We start from the raw sequence: 15854 nt of genomic DNA on the forward strand, positions 1-15854 counted from the left end.
ATCTGAAATCATAACAATATATAGTGTTTACTGCAATCATAACAATATATAGTGCTTACTGCAAACATGACTATTTATATATTGTTTATTGCAATCATGACAATGTATACATATCAACTTAATTCAATTCAAGCTTAAATGATTGTTATTATTTTTCACAATATAATGACTCTCCATAGAGACTGATAAAAATTACCAATACTAACAAATTGGTTTGAAGGTTTGGACTAGCATTAATCAAGCCTCGGAATAACTTCATCAGCTATGATATTGCCAATGTGCAAAGATAAATCAACAGTGGAAACGACAGGGAAGTGTCTCTGGGCCCTACAGCTCTCACTTAGTGTTTTCATTGTGGGTGTGGTTTCAACATTGCCATGAGATAAGTACTGCCCCCTGCTGTTGAAGCAGGAAAACTACATCTTGATTACAAAAATGTCCATGAATCCAATCTCAAGCTTGAGATGAAACTCAAGTTCTCAGAGTATGTATATCTCAAAAGTATGATAAGATGTAAGAGTCAGGACGAAAAGGCTGGCAGTTGTTTTAGCTGCGAAATAAAGAGTCCAAAACTTAAACTCCAAGTGGCTGTCCAACATTAACAGTAAGGAGACAAATATTTGAAAGAAAAAAAACGGATGAATTAATTACCTTGGTTGTGATGATCAGGAAATGATCAGACTGCATTTGAAAGTAGAATTGTGCTGAAATATGAAAGCATCTTTTATTGTTAAGCTCCTGACAACATTTATGGGCCAAACTTTGTCTTTCTCTAAAGCCTATGAAGTACACCACAGAAGACTTTAAAATAATACAGCAGGCTAACACCATCTAGTGGTGGTGTAAACAAGACTCTCTCTCTCTCTCTCTCTCTCTATGTATATATGTATGAGTTATCTGAAATCATAACAATATATAGTGTTTACTGCAATCATAACAATATATAGTGCTTACTGCAAACATTACTATTTATATATGGTTTATTGCAATCATGACAATGTATACATATCAACTTAATTCAATTCAAGTTTAAATGATTGTTATTATTTTTCACAATATAATGAGTCTCCATAGAGACTGATAAAAATTACCAATACTAACAAATTGGTTTGAAGGTTTGGACTAGCATTAATCAAGCCTCGGAATAACTTCATCAGCTATGATATTGCCAATGTGCAAAGATAAATCAACAGTGGAAACGACAGGGAAGTGTCTCTGGTCCCTACAGCTCTCACTTAGGGTTTTCATTGTGGGTGTGGTTTCAACATTGCCATGAGATAAGTACTGCCCCCTGCTGTTGAAGCAGGAAAACTACATCTTAATTACAAAAATGTCCATGAATCCAATCTCAAGCTCGAGATGAAACTCAAGTTCTCAGAGTATGTATATCTCAAAAGTATGATAAGATGTAGGAGTCAGGACGAAAAGGCTGGCAGTTGTTTTAGCTGCGAAAAAAAGAGTCCAAAACTTAAACTCCAAGTGGCTGTCCAACATTAACAGTAAGGAGACAAATATTTGAAAGAAAAAAAACGGATGAATTAATTACCTTGGTTGTGATGATCAGGAAATGATCAGACTGCATTTGAAAGTAGAATTGTGCTGAAATATGAAAGCATCTTTTATTGTTAAGCTCCTGACAACATTTATGGGCCAAACTTTGTCTTTCTCTAAAGCCTATGAAGTACACCACAGCAGACTTTAAAATAATACAGCAGGCTAACACCATCTAGTGGTGGTGTAAACAAGACTCTCTCTCTCTACCCTCTCTCTCTATATATATATATATGTATATATATATAAGTTATCTGAAATCATAACAATATATAGTGTTTACTGCAATCATAACAATATATAGTTCTTACTGCAAACATGACTATTTATATATTGTTTATTGCAATCATGACAATGTATACATATCAACTTAATTCAATACAAGTTTAAATGATTGTTATTATTTTTCACAATATAATGAGTCTCCATAGAGACTGATAAAAATTGCTAATACTAACAAATTGGTTTGAAGGTTTGGACTAGCATTAATCAAACCTCGGAATAACTTCATCAGCTATGATATTGCCAATGTGCAAAGATAAATCAACAGTGGAAACGACAGGGAAGTGTCTCTGGTCCCTACAGCTCTCACTTAGGGTTTTCATTGTGGGTGTGGTTTCAACATTGCCATGAGATAAATACCTCCCCCTGCTGTTGAAGCAGGAAAACTACATCTTGATTACAAAAATGTCCATGAATCCAATCTCAAGCTGGAGATGAAACTCAAGTTCTCAGAGTATGTATATCTCAAAAGTACGATAAGATGTAAGAGTCAGGACGAAAAGGCTGGCAGTTGTTTTAGCTGCGAAATAAAGAGTCCAAAACTTAAACTCCAAGTGGCTGTCCAACATTAACAGTAAGGAGACAAATATTTGAAAGAAAAAAAACGGATGAATTAATTACCTTGGTTGTGATGATCAGGAAATGATCAGACTGCATTTGAAAGTAGAATTGTGCTGAAATATGAAAGCATCTTTTATTGTTAAGCTCCTGACAACATTTATGGGCCAAACTTTGTCTTTCTCTAAAGCCTATGAAGTACACCACAGCAGACTTTAAAATAATACAGCAGGCTAACACCATCTAGTGGTGGTGTAAACAAGACTCTCTCTCTCTACCCTCTCTCTCTCTCTATATATATATGTATATATATATGAGTTATCTGAAATCATAACAATATATAGTGTTTACTGCAATCATAACAATATATAGTGCTTACTGCAAACATGGCTATTTATATATTGTTTATTGCAATCATGACAATGTATACATATCAACTTAATTCAATTCAAGTTTAAATGATTGTTATTATTTTTCACAATATAATGAGCCTCCATAGAGACTGATAAAAATTACCAATACTAACAAATTGGTTTGAAGGTTTGGACTAGCATTAATCAAGCCTCGGAATAACTTCATCAGCTATGATATTGCCAATGTGCAAAGATAAATCAACAGTGGAAACGACAGGGAAGTGTCTCTGGTCCCTACAGCTCTCACTTAGGGTTTTCATTGTGGGTGTGGTTTCAACATTGCCATGAGATAAGTACTGCCCCCTGCTGTTGAAGCAGGAAAACTACATCTTGATTACAAAAATGTCCATGAATCCAATCTCAAGCTCGAGATGAAACTCAAGTTCTCAGAGTATGTATATCTCAAAAGTATGATAAGATGTAAGAGTCAGGACGAAAAGGCTGGCAGTTGTTTTAGCTGCGAAATAAAGAGTCCAAAACTTAAACTCCAAGTGGCTGTCCAACATTAACAGTAAGGAGACAAATATTTGAAAGAAAAAAAACGGATGAATTAATTACCTTGGTTGTGATGATCAGGAAATGATCAGACTGCATTTGAAAGTAGAATTGTGCTGAAATATGAAAGCATCTTTTATTGTTAAGCTCCTGACAACATTTATGGGCCAAACTTTGTCTTTCTCTAAAGCCTATGAAGTACACCACAGCAGACTTTAAAATAATACAGCAGGCTAACACCATCTAGTGGTGGTGTAAACAAGACTCTCTCTCTCTACCCTCTCTCTCTCTATATATATATATGTATATATATATAAGTTATCTGAAATCATAACAATATATAGTGTTTACTGCAATCATAACAATATATAGTGCTTACTGCAAACATGACTATTTATATATTGTTTATTGCAATCATGACAATGTATACATATCAACTTAATTCAATTCAAGTTTAAATGATTGTTATTATTTTTCACAATATAATGAGTCTCCATAGAAACTGATAAAAATTACCAATACTAACAAATCGGTTTGAAGGTTTGGACTAGCATTAATCAAGCCTCGGAATAACTTCATCAGCTATGATATTGCCAATGTGCAAAGATAAATCAACAGTGGAAACGACAGGGAAGTGTCTCTGGTCCCTACAGCTCTCACTTAGGGTTTTCATTGTGGGTGTGGTTTCAACATTGCCATGAGATAAGTACTGCCCCCTGCTGTTGAATCTGGAAAACTACATCTTAATTACAAAAATGTCCATGAATCCAATCTCAAGCTCGAGATGAAACTCAAGTTCTCAGAGTATGTATATCTCAAAAGTATGATAAGATGTAAGAGTCAGGACGAAAAGGCTGGCAGTTGTTTTAGCTGCGAAAAAAAGAGTCCAAAACTTAAACTCCAAGTGGCTGTCCAACATTAACAGTAAGGAGACAAATATTTGAAAGAAAAAAAACGGATGAATTAATTACCTTGGTTGTGATGATCAGGAAATGATCAGACTGCATTTGAAAGTAGAATTGTGCTGAAATATGAAAGCATCTTTTATTGTTAAGCTCCTGACAACATTTATGGGCCAAACTTTGTCTTTCTCTAAAGCCTATGAAGTACACCACAGCAGACTTTAAAATAATACAGCAGGCTAACACCATCTAGTGGTGGTGTAAACAAGACTCTCTCTCTCTACCCTCTCTCTCTATATATATATATATGTATATATATATGAGTTATCTGAAATCATAACAATATATAGTGTTTACTGCAATCATAACAATATATAGTGCTTACTGCAAACATGGCTATTTATATATTGTTTATTGCAATCATGACAATGTATACATATCAACTTAATTCAATTCAAGTTTAAATGATTGTTATTATTTTTCACAATATAATGAGTCTCCATAGAGACTGATAAAAATTACCAATAATAACAAATTGGTTTGAAGGTTTGGACTAGCATTAATCAAGTCTCGGAATAACTTCATCAGCTATGATATTGCCAATGTGCAAAGATAAATCAACAGTGGAAACGACAGGGAAGTGTCTCTGGTCCCTACAGCTCTCACTTAGGGTTTTCATTGTGGGTGTGGTTTCAACATTGCCATGAGATAAGTACTGCCCCCTGCTGTTGAAGCAGGAAAACTACATCTTGATTACAAAAATGTCCATGAATCCAATCTCAAGCTCGAGATGAAACTCAAGTTCTCAGAGTATGTATATCTCAAAAGTACGATAAGATGTAAGAGTCAGGACGAAAAGGCTGGCAGTTGTTTTAGCTGCGAAATAAAGAGTCCAAAACTTAAACTCCAAGTGGCTGTCCAACATTAACAGTAAGGAGACAAATATTTGAAAGAAAAAAAACGGATGAATTAATTACCTTGGTTGTGATGATCAGGAAATGATCAGACTGCATTTGAAAGTAGAATTGTGCTGAAATATGAAAGCATCTTTTATTGTTAAGCTCCTGACAACATTTATGGGCCAAACTTTGTCTTTCTCTAAAGCCTATGAAGTACACCACAGCAGACTTTAAAATAATACAGCAGGCTAACACCATCTAGTGGTGGTGTAAACAAGACTCTCTCTCTCTCTCTCTCTCTCTATGTATATATGTATGAGTTATCTGAAATCATAACAATATATAGTGTTTACTGCAATCATAACAATATATAGTGCTTACTGCAAACATGACTATTTATATATTGTTTATTGCAATCATGACAATGTATACATATTAAATTAATTCAATTCAAGTTTAAATGATTGTTATTATTTTTCACAATATAATGAGTCTCCATAGAGACTGATAAAAATTACCAATACTAACAAATTGGTTTGAAGGTTTGGACTAGCATTAATCAAGCCTCGGAATAACTTCATCAGCTATGATATTGCCAATGTGCAAAAATAAATCAACAGTGTAAACGACAGGGAAGTGTCTCTGGTCCCTACAGCTCTCACTTAGGGTTTTCATTGTGGGTGTGGTTTCAACATTGCCATGAGATAAGTACTGCCCCCTGCTGTTGAAGCAGGAAAACTACATCTTAATTACAAAAATGTCCATGAATCCAATCTCAAGCTCGAGATGAAACTCAAGTTCTCAGAGTATGTATATCTCAAAAGTATGATAAGATGTAAGAGTCAGGACGAAAAGGCTGGCAGTTGTTTTAGCTGCGAAATAAAGAGTCCAAAACTTAAACTCCAAGTGGCTGTCCAACATTAACAGTAAGGAGACAAATATTTGAAAGAAAAAAAACGGATGAATTAATTACCTTGGTTGTGATGATCAGGAAATGATCAGACTGCATTTGAAAGTAGAATTGTGCTGAAATATGAAAGCATCTTTTATTGTTAAGCTCCTGACAACATTTATGGGCCAAACTTTGTCTTTCTCTAAAGCCTATGAAGTACACCACAGCAGACTTTAAAATAATACAGCAGGCTAACACCATCTAGTGGTGGTGTAAACAAGACTCTCTCTCTCTCTCTCTCTCTATGTATATATGTATGAGTTATCTGAAATCATAACAATATATAGTGTTTACTGCAATCATAACAATATATAGTGCTTACTGCAAACATGACTATTTATATATTGTTTATTGCAATCATGACAATGTATACATATTAACTTAATTCAACTCAAGTTTAAATGATTGTTATTATTTTTCACAATATAATGAGTCTCCATAGAGACTGATAAAAATTACCAATACTAACAAATTGGTTTGAAGGTTTGGACTAGCATTAATCAAGCCTCGGAATAACTTCATCAGCTATGATATTGCCAATGTGCAAAGATAAATCAACAGTGGAAACGACAGGGAAGTGTCTCTGGTCCCTACAGCTCTCACTTAGGGTTTTCATTGTGGGTGTGGTTTCAACATTGCCATGAGATAAGTACTGCCCCCTGCTGTTGAAGCAGGAAAACTACATCTTGATTACAAAAATGTCCATGAATCCAATCTCAAGCTCGAGATGAAACTCAAGTTCTCAGAGTATGTATATCTCAAAAGTACGATAAGATGTAAGAGTCAGGACGAAAAGGCTGGCAGTTGTTTTAGCTGCGAAATAAAGAGTCCAAAACTTAAACTCCAAGTGGCTGTCCAACATTAACAGTAAGGAGACAAATATTTGAAAGAAAAAAACCGGATGAATTAATTACCTTGGTTGTGATGATCAGGAAATGATCAGACTGCATTTGAAAGTAGAATTGTGCTGAAATATGAAAGCATCTTTTATTGTTAAGCTCCTGACAACATTTATGGGCCAAACTTTGTCTTTCTCTAAAGCCTATGAAGTACACCACAGCAGACTTTAAAATAATACAGCAGGCTAACACCATCTAGTGGTGGTGTAAACAAGACTCTCTCTCTCTACCCTCTCTCTCTCTCTCTATATATATGTATATATATATAAGTTATCTGAAATCATAACAATATATAGTGTTTACTGCAATCATAACAATATATAGTTCTTACTGCAAACATGACTATTTATATATTGTTTATTGCAATCATGACAATGTATACATATCAACTTAATTCAATTCAAGTTTAAATGATTGTTATTATTTTTCACAATATAATGAGTCTCCATAGAGACTGATAAAAATTGCTAATACTAACAAATTGGTTTGAAGGTTTGGACTAGCATTAATCAAGCCTCGGAATAACTTCATCAGCTATGATATTGCCAATGTGCAAAGATAAATCAACAGTGGAAACGACAGGGAAGTGTCTCTGGTCCCTACAGCTCTCACTTAGGGTTTTCATTGTGGGTGTGGTTTCAACATTGCCATGAGATAAGTACTGCCCCCTGCTGTTGAAGCAGGAAAACTACATCTTAATTACAAAAATGTCCATGAATCCAATCTCAAGCTCGAGATGAAACTCAAGTTCTCAGAGTATGTATATCTCAAAAGTATGATAAGATGTAAGAGTCAGGACGAAAAGGCTGGCAGTTGTTTTAGCTGCGAAAAAAAGAGTCCAAAACTTAAACTCCAAGTGGCTGTCCAACATTAACAGTAAGGAGACAAATATTTGAAAGAAAAAAAACGGATGAATTAATTACCTTGGTTGTGATGATCAGGAAATGATCAGACTGCATTTGAAAGTAGAATTGTGCTGAAATATGAAAGCATCTTTTATTGTTAAGCTCCTGACAACATTTATGGGCCAAACTTTGTCTTTCTCTAAAGCCTATGAAGTACACCACAGCAGACTTTAAAATAATACAGCAGGCTAACACCATCTAGTGGTGGTGTAAACAAGACTCTCTCTCTCTACCCTCTCTCTCTCTCTCTCTATATATATGTATATATATATGAGTTATCTGAAATCATAACAATATATAGTGTTTACTGCAATCATAACAATATATAGTGCTTACTGCAAACATGACTATTTATATATTGTTTATTGCAATCATGACAATGTATACATATCAACTTAATTCAATTCAAGTTTAAATGATTGTTATTATTTTTCACAATATAATGAGTCTCCATAGAGACTGATAAAAATTACCAATACTAACAAATTGGTTTGAAGGTTTGGACTAGCATTAATCAAGACTCGGAATAACTTCATCAGCTATGATATTGCCAATGTGCAAAGATAAATCAACAGTGGAAACGACAGGGAAGTGTCTCTGGGCCCTACAGCTCTCACTTAGGGTTTTCATTGTGGGTGTGGTTTCAACATTGCCATGAGATAAGTACTGCCCCCTGCTGTTGAAGCAGGAAAACTACATCTTGATTACAAAAATGTCCATGAATCCAATCTCAAGCTCGAGATGAAACTCAAGTTCTCAGAGTATGTATATCTCAAAAGTATGATAAGATGTAAGAGTCAGGACGAAAAGGCTGGCAGTTGTTTTAGCTGCGAAATAAAGAGTCCAAAACTTAAACTCCAAGTGGCTGTCCAACATTAACAGTAAGGAGACAAATATTTGAAAGAAAAAAAACGGATGAATTAATTACCTTGGTTGTGATGATCAGGAAATGATCAGACTGCATTTGAAAGTAGAATTGTGCTGAAATATGAAAGCATCTTTTATTGTTAAGCTCCTGACAACATTTATGGGCCAAACTTTGTCTTTCTCTAAAGCCTATGAAGTACACCACAGCAGACTTTAAAATAATACAGCAGGCTAACACCATCTAGTGGTGGTGTAAACAAGACTCTCTCTCTCTACCCTCTCTCTCTCTCTCTCTATATATATGTATATATATATGAGTTATCTGAAATCATAACAATATATAGTGTTTACTGCAATCATAACAATATATAGTGCTTACTGCAAACATGACTATTTATATATTGTTTATTGCAATCATGACAATGTATACATATCAACTTAATTCAATTCAAGTTTAAATGATTGTTATTATTTTTCACAATATAATGAGTCTCCATAGAGACTGATAAAAATTACCAATACTAACAAATTGGTTTGAAGGTTTGGACTAGCATTAATCAAGCCTCGGAATAACTTCATCAGCTATGATATTGCCAATGTGTAAAGATAAATCAACAGTGGAAACGACAGGGAAGTGTCTCTGGTCCCTACAGCTCTCACTTAGGGTTTTCATTGTGGGTGTGGTTTCAACATTGCCATGAGATAAGTACTGCCCCCTGCTGTTGAAGCAGGAAAACTACATCTTGATTACAAAAATGTCCATGAATCCAATCTCAAGCTCGAGATGAAACTCAAGTTCTCAGAGTATGTATATCTCAAAAGTATGATAAGATGTAAGAGTCAGGACGAAAAGGCTGGCAGTTGTTTTAGCTGCGAAATAAAGAGTCCAAAACTTAAACTCCAAGTGGCTGTCCAACATTAACAGTAAGGAGACAAATATTTGAAAGAAAAAAAACGGATGAATTAATTACCTTGGTTGTGATGATCAGGAAATGATCAGACTGCATTTGAAAGTAGAATTGTGCTGAAATATGAAAGCATCTTTTATTGTTAAGCTCCTGACAACATTTATGGGCCAAACTTTGTCTTTCTCTAAAGCCTATGAAGTACACCACAGAAGACTTTAAAATAATACAGCAGGCTAACACCATCTAGTGGTGGTGTAAACAAGACTCTCTCTCTCTACCCTCTCTCTCTCTCTCTCTCTATATGTATATATATATATATATATGAGTTATCTGAAATCATAATATATAGTGTTTACTGCAAACATGACTATTTATATATTGTTTATTGCAATCATGACATTGTATACCATATCACCAACTTAATTCAGTTCAAGTATAAATGATTATTATTATCTTTCACAATATAGTGAGTCTCCATAGAGACTGACAAAAATTGCCTTTTCTGACTATATTTCAAGTCATCAAGGCGGGGTATTGGTTAAAGTTTTCAAATAGCAATAATTGCGCCTCGGATAAACCTCATAGGCTATAATACTGTCACTGCGCAAAGATAAATTAACAATGGAAACGACAGGGAAGTGTCTCTGGTCCCTACAGCTCTCACTTAGGGTTTTCATTGTGGGTGTGGTTTCAACATTGCCATGAGATAAGTACTGCCCCCTGCTGTTGAAGCAGGAAAACTACATCTTGATTACAAAAATGTCCATGAATCCAATCTCAAGCTCGAGATGAAACTCAAGTTCTCAGAGTATGTATATCTCAAAAGTACGATAAGATGTAAGAGTCAGGACGAAAAGGCTGGCAGTTGTTTTAGCTGCGAAATAAAGAGTCCAAAACTTAAACTCCAAGTGGCTGTCCAACATTAACAGTAAGGAGACAAATATTTGAAAGAAAAAAAACGGATGAATTAATTACCTTGGTTGTGATGATCAGGAAATGATCAGACTGCATTTGAAAGTAGAATTGTGCTGAAATATGAAAGCATCTTTTATTGTTAAGCTCCTGACAACATTTATGGGCCAAACTTTGTCTTTCTCTAAAGCCTATGAAGTACACCACAGCAGACTTTAAAATAATACAGCAGGCTAACACCATCTAGTGGTGGTGTAAACAAGACTCTCTCTCTCTCTCTCTCTCTCTATGTATATATGTATGAGTTATCTGAAATCATAACAATATATAGTGTTTACTGCAATCATAACAATATATAGTGCTTACTGCAAACATGACTATTTATATATTGTTTATTGCAATCATGACAATGTATACATATCAAATTAATTCAATTCAAGTTTAAATGATTTTTATTATTTTTCACAATATAATGAGTTTCCATAGAGACTGATAAAAATTACCAATACTAACAAATTGGTTTGAAGGTTTGGACTAGCATTAATCAAGCCTCGGAATAACTTCATCAGCTATGATATTGCCAATGTGCAAAGATAAATCAACAGTGGAAACGACAGGGAAGTGTCTCTGGTCCCTACAGCTCTCACTTAGGGTTTTCATTGTGGGTGTGGTTTCAACATTGCCATGAGATAAGTACTGCCCCCTGCTGTTGAAGCAGGAAAACTACATCTTAATTACAAAAATGTCCATGAATCCAATCTCAAGCTCGAGATGAAACTCAAGTTCTCAGAGTATGTATATCTCAAAAGTATGATAAGATGTAAGAGTCAGGACGAAAAGGCTGGCAGTTGTTTTAGCTGCGAAATAAAGAGTCCAAAACTTAAACTCCAAGTGGCTGTCCAACATTAACAGTAAGGAGACAAATATTTGAAAGAAAAAAAACGGATGAATTAATTACCTTGGTTGTGATGATCAGGAAATGATCAGACTGCATTTGAAAGTAGAATTGTGCTGAAATATGAAAGCATCTTTTATTGTTAAGCTCCTGACAACATTTATGGGCCAAACTTTGTCTTTCTCTAAAGCCTATGAAGTACACCACAGCAGACTTTAAAATAATACAGCAGGCTAACACCATCTAGTGGTGGTGTAAACAAGACTCTCTCTCTCTCTCTCTCTCTCTCTATGTATATATGTATGAGTTATCTGAAATCATAACAATATATAGTGTTTACTGCAATCATAACAATATATAGTGCTTACTGCAAACATGGCTATTTATATATTGTTTATTGCAATCATGACAATGTATACATATCAACTTAATTCAATTCAAGTTTAAATGATTGTTATTATTTTTCACAATATAATGAGTCTCCATAGAGACTGATAAAAATTACCAATACTAACAAATCGGTTTGAAGGTTTGGACTAGCATTAATCAAGCCTCGGAATAACTTCATCAGCTATGATATTGCCAATGTGCAAAGATAAATCAACAGTGGAAACGACAGGGAAGTGTCTCTGGTCCCTACAGCTCTCACTTAGGGTTTTCATTGTGGGTGTGGTTTCAACATTGCCATGAGATAAGTACTGCCCCCTGCTGTTGAAGCAGGAAAACTACATCTTAATTACAAAAATGTCCATGAATCCAATCTCAAGCTCGAGATGAAACTCAAGTTCTCAGAGTATGTATATCTCAAAAGTATGATAAGATGTAAGAGTCAGGACGAAAAGGCTGGCAGTTGTTTTAGCTGCGAAAAAAAGAGTCCAAAACTTAAACTCCAAGTGGCTGTCCAACATTAACAGTAAGGAGACAAATATTTGAAAGAAAAAAAACGGATGAATTAATTACCTTGGTTGTGATGATCAGGAAATGATCAGACTGCATTTGAAAGTAGAATTGTGCTGAAATATGAAAGCATCTTTTATTGTTAAGCTCCTGACAACATTTATGGGCCAAACTTTGTCTTTCTCTAAAGCCTATGAAGTACACCACAGCAGACTTTAAAATAATACAGCAGGCTAACACCATCTAGTGGTGGTGTAAACAAGACTCTCTCTCTCTACCCTCTCTCTCTCTCTATATATATATGTATATATATATGAGTTATCTGAAATCATAACAATATATAGTGTTTACTGCAATCATAACAATATATAGTGCTTACTGCAAACATGGCTATTTATATATTGTTTATTGCAATCATGACAATGTATACATATCAACTTAATTCAATTCAAGTTTAAATGATTGTTATTATTTTTCACAATATAATGAGCCTCCATAGAGACTGATAAAAATTACCAATACTAACAAATTGGTTTGAAGGTTTGGACTAGCATTAATCAAGCCTCGGAATAACTTCATCAGCTATGATATTGCCAATGTGCAAAGATAAATCAACAGTGGAAACGACAGGGAAGTGTCTCTGGTCCCTACAGCTCTCACTTAGGGTTTTCATTGTGGGTGTGGTTTCAACATTGCCATGAGATAAGTACTGCCCCCTGCTGTTGAAGCAGGAAAACTACATCTTAATTACAAAAATGTCCATGAATCCAATCTCAAGCTCGAGATGAAACTCAAGTTCTCAGAGTATGTATATCTCAAAAGTATGATAAGATGTAAGAGTCAGGACGAAAAGGCTGGCAGTTGTTTTAGCTGCGAAAAAAAGAGTCCAAAACTTAAACTCCAAGTGGCTGTCCAACATTAACAGTAAGGAGACAAATATTTGAAAGAAAAAAAACGGATGAATTAATTACCTTGGTTGTGATGATCAGGAAATGATCAGACTGCATTTGAAAGTCGAATTGTGCTGAAATATGAAAGCATCTTTTATTGTTAAGCTCCTGACAACATTTATGGGCCAAACTTTGTCTTTCTCTAAAGCCTATGAAGTACACCACAGCAGACTTTAAAATAATACAGCAGGCTAACACCATCTAGTGGTGGTGTAAACAAGACTCTCTCTCTCTACCCCCTCTCTCTCTATATATATATATGTATATATATATGAGTTATCTGAAATCATAACAATATATAGTGTTTACTGCAATCATAACAATATATAGTGCTTACTGCAAACATGGCTATTTATATATTGTTTATTGCAATCATGACAATGTATACATATCAACTTAATTCAATTCAAATTTAAATGATTGTTATTATTTTTCACAATATAATGAGTCTCCATAGAGACTGATAAAAATTGCCAATAATATCAAATTGGTTTGAAGGTTTGGACTAGCATTAATCAAGTCTCGGAATAATTTCATCAGCTATGATATTGCCAATGTGCAAAGATAAATCAACAGTGGAAACGACAGGGAAGTGTCTCTGGTCCCTACAGCTCTCACTTAGGGTTTTCATTGTGGGTGTGGTTTCAACATTGCCATGAGATAAGTACTGCCCCCTGCTGTTGAAGCAGGAAAACTACATCTTAATTACAAAAATGTCCATGAATCCAATCTCAAGCTCGAGATGAAACTCAAGTTCTCAGAGTATGTATATCTCAAAAGTATGATAAGATGTAAGAGTCAGGACGAAAAGGCTGGCAGTTGTTTTAGCTGCGAAAAAAAGAGTCCAAAACTTAAACTCCAAGTGGCTGTCCAACATTAACAGTAAGGAGACAAATATTTGAAAGAAAAAAAACGGATGAATTAATTACCTTGGTTGTGATGATCAGGAAATGATCAGACTGCATTTGAAAGTAGAATTGTGCTGAAATATGAAAGCATCTTTTATTGTTAAGCTCCTGACAACATTTATGGGCCAAACTTTGTCTTTCTCTAAAGCCTATGAAGTACACCACAGCAGACTTTAAAATAATACAGCAGGCTAACACCATCTAGTGGTGGTGTAAACAAGACTCTCTCTCTCTACCCTCTCTCTCTCTATATATATATATGTATATATATATGAGTTATCTGAAATCATAACAATATATAGTGTTTACTGCAATCATAACAATATATAGTGCTTACTGCAAACATGGCTATTTATATATTGTTTATTGCAATCATGACAATGTATACATATCAACTTAATTCAATTCAAGTTTAAATGATTGTTATTATTTTTCACAATATAATGAGCCTCCATAGAGACTGATAAAAATTACCAATACTAACAAATTGGTTTGAAGGTTTGGACTAGCATTAATCAAGCCTCGGAATAACTTCATCAGCTATGATATTGCCAATGTGCAAAGATAAATCAACAGTGGAAACGACAGGGAAGTGTCTCTGGTCCCTACAGCTCTCACTTAGGGTTTTCATTGTGGGTGTGGTTTCAACATTGCCATGAGATAAGTACTGCCCCCTGCTGTTGAAGCAGGAAAACTACATCTTAATTACAAAAATGTCCATGAATCCAATCTCAAGCTCGAGATGAAACTCAAGTTCTCAGAGTATGTATATCTCAAAAGTATGATAAGATGTAAGAGTCAGGACGAAAAGGCTGGCAGTTGTTTTAGCTGCGAAATAAAGAGTCCAAAACTTAAACTCCAAGTGGCTGTCCAACATTAACAGTAAGGAGACAAATATTTGAAAGAAAAAAAACGGATGAATTAATTACCTTGGTTGTGATGATCAGGAAATGATCAGACTGCATTTGAAAGTAGAATTGTGCTGAAATATGAAAGCATCTTTTATTGTTAAGCTCCTGACAACATTTATGGGCCAAACTTTGTCTTTCTCTAAAGCCTATGAAGTACACCACAGCAGACTTTAAAATAATACAGCAGGCTAACACCATCTAGTGGTGGTGTAAACAAGACTCTCTCTCTCTCTCTCTCTCTATGTATATATGTATGAGTTATCTGAAATCATAACAATATATAGTGTTTACTGCAATCATAACAATATATAGTGCTTACTGCAAACATGACTATTTATATATTGTTTATTGCAATCATGACAATGTAAACATATTAACTTAATTCAACTCAAGTTTAAATGATTGTTATTATTTTTCACAATATAATGAGTCTCCATAGAGACTGATAAAAATTACCAATACTAACAAATTGGTTTGAAGGTTTGGACTAGCATTAATCAAGCCTCGGAATAACTTCATCAGCTATGATATTGCCAATGTGCAAAGATAAATCAACAGTGGAAACGACAGGGAAGTGTCTCTGGTCCCTACAGCTCTCACTTAGGGTTTTCATTGTGGGTGTGGTTTCAACATTGCCATGAGATAAGTACTGCCCCCTGCTGTTGAAGCAGGAAAACTACATCTTGATTACAAAAATGTCCATGAATCCAATCTCAAGCTCGAGATGAAACTCAAGTTCTCAGAGTATGT

At 34.7% G+C, this 15854-nt stretch overlaps 1 non-coding gene and 17 pseudogenes across 1 annotated transcript; all 18 read right to left on the reverse strand.

Annotated features, from left to right (window-relative positions):
• Positions 1-170: 170 nt before the first annotated feature.
• Positions 171-288, reverse strand: LOC138206851 (U4 spliceosomal RNA; annotated as a pseudogene).
• A 777-nt stretch (positions 289-1065) lies between these two features.
• LOC138206852 (U4 spliceosomal RNA) lies at positions 1066-1183 on the reverse strand (annotated as a pseudogene).
• Positions 1184-1973: 790 nt separating this feature from the next.
• On the reverse strand, positions 1974-2091 carry LOC138206862 (U4 spliceosomal RNA; annotated as a pseudogene).
• A 790-nt stretch (positions 2092-2881) lies between these two features.
• On the reverse strand, positions 2882-2999 carry LOC138206762 (U4 spliceosomal RNA; annotated as a pseudogene).
• A 790-nt stretch (positions 3000-3789) lies between these two features.
• On the reverse strand, positions 3790-3907 carry LOC138206781 (U4 spliceosomal RNA; annotated as a pseudogene).
• A 790-nt stretch (positions 3908-4697) lies between these two features.
• On the reverse strand, positions 4698-4815 carry LOC138206788 (U4 spliceosomal RNA; annotated as a pseudogene).
• Positions 4816-5592: 777 nt separating this feature from the next.
• On the reverse strand, positions 5593-5710 carry LOC138206771 (U4 spliceosomal RNA; annotated as a pseudogene).
• Positions 5711-6485: 775 nt separating this feature from the next.
• Positions 6486-6603, reverse strand: LOC138206853 (U4 spliceosomal RNA; annotated as a pseudogene).
• A 790-nt stretch (positions 6604-7393) lies between these two features.
• LOC138206830 (U4 spliceosomal RNA) lies at positions 7394-7511 on the reverse strand (annotated as a pseudogene).
• A 792-nt stretch (positions 7512-8303) lies between these two features.
• On the reverse strand, positions 8304-8421 carry LOC138206800 (U4 spliceosomal RNA; annotated as a pseudogene).
• Positions 8422-9213: 792 nt separating this feature from the next.
• LOC138206765 (U4 spliceosomal RNA) lies at positions 9214-9331 on the reverse strand (annotated as a pseudogene).
• A 771-nt stretch (positions 9332-10102) lies between these two features.
• On the reverse strand, positions 10103-10243 carry LOC138206823 (U4 spliceosomal RNA). Its single transcript, XR_011178976.1, has one exon. It is a non-coding gene; the product is annotated as a U4 spliceosomal RNA (small nuclear RNA).
• A 777-nt stretch (positions 10244-11020) lies between these two features.
• On the reverse strand, positions 11021-11138 carry LOC138206792 (U4 spliceosomal RNA; annotated as a pseudogene).
• A 779-nt stretch (positions 11139-11917) lies between these two features.
• LOC138206750 (U4 spliceosomal RNA) lies at positions 11918-12035 on the reverse strand (annotated as a pseudogene).
• Positions 12036-12825: 790 nt separating this feature from the next.
• On the reverse strand, positions 12826-12943 carry LOC138206763 (U4 spliceosomal RNA; annotated as a pseudogene).
• A 790-nt stretch (positions 12944-13733) lies between these two features.
• LOC138206808 (U4 spliceosomal RNA) lies at positions 13734-13851 on the reverse strand (annotated as a pseudogene).
• Positions 13852-14641: 790 nt separating this feature from the next.
• On the reverse strand, positions 14642-14759 carry LOC138206764 (U4 spliceosomal RNA; annotated as a pseudogene).
• A 775-nt stretch (positions 14760-15534) lies between these two features.
• On the reverse strand, positions 15535-15652 carry LOC138206854 (U4 spliceosomal RNA; annotated as a pseudogene).
• Positions 15653-15854: the final 202 nt, after the last annotated feature.

The sequence above is a fragment of the Embiotoca jacksoni genome, unplaced genomic scaffold (assembly GCF_022577435.1).
Source record: "Embiotoca jacksoni isolate LCO1_2020_lvr unplaced genomic scaffold, fEmbJac1.0.p SCAF_3, whole genome shotgun sequence".
Classification (NCBI taxonomy): Eukaryota; Metazoa; Chordata; class Actinopteri; family Embiotocidae; genus Embiotoca; species Embiotoca jacksoni.